General features: G+C 43.1%; 1 protein-coding gene across 1 annotated transcript in view; it reads left to right on the forward strand.

Annotated features, from left to right (window-relative positions):
- LOC119591739 (mucin-17-like) overlaps positions 1-589 on the forward strand; it is a 24,132-nt gene that overhangs the window by 14,930 nt on the left and 8,613 nt on the right. The window lies entirely within an intron of this gene.

Raw genomic sequence — 589 nt, forward strand, 5'->3', positions numbered from 1 at the left:
TTTTTTGTAACACTGTTCTTAAGGAATATGACGTCACACGCGGAACCTGCATCCACGGGGAAATGTTACTCCCTTACCGCGCAAACATCCATTCCTCTAGAAATATTTCACTCGCCCGGTATCTCACCCTCCGGAAAAAAATACGAAGATGTGGGACCTCGTTTTGAAGGGCCATGTTCCGCCCTTCAGTCCATCAGTGTAACAATGGCTCATGTTTCGCGCTGATTGCTCGTTCTTAGAAATGTATTTTACTTTCTCTTTTTTTTTCAAATTACCGTTATAATTTGAGTCTGTTTTCGCAAGCTTTTTTTTGTGAATATGTTTGTGTGTGTGTTTTGTGTAAAGAAGTTTTACAGGAATCCACCTTTCTGAAAACAGAAGAGTAAATAGCCTATCACAAGTGGAACGTGCATGAAATATTTCAGAGCAATATGTCATCGTGTAATTTACAATGCTACTACTCATGGCACGAATAGCAGCTGGTTCCGTCTCTCCTGCCTCTTACCCTTACGTGGGCGGAGCGGCCTTCGCGCATCTCTTCCTCGTGCGGATGAGGGCTTCTCTCCTTTATGGCGTAAAAGGTATTAGG

This window comes from Penaeus monodon, chromosome 29 (genome assembly GCF_015228065.2).
Source record: "Penaeus monodon isolate SGIC_2016 chromosome 29, NSTDA_Pmon_1, whole genome shotgun sequence".
Lineage (NCBI taxonomy): Eukaryota > Metazoa > Arthropoda > Malacostraca > Decapoda > Penaeidae > Penaeus > Penaeus monodon.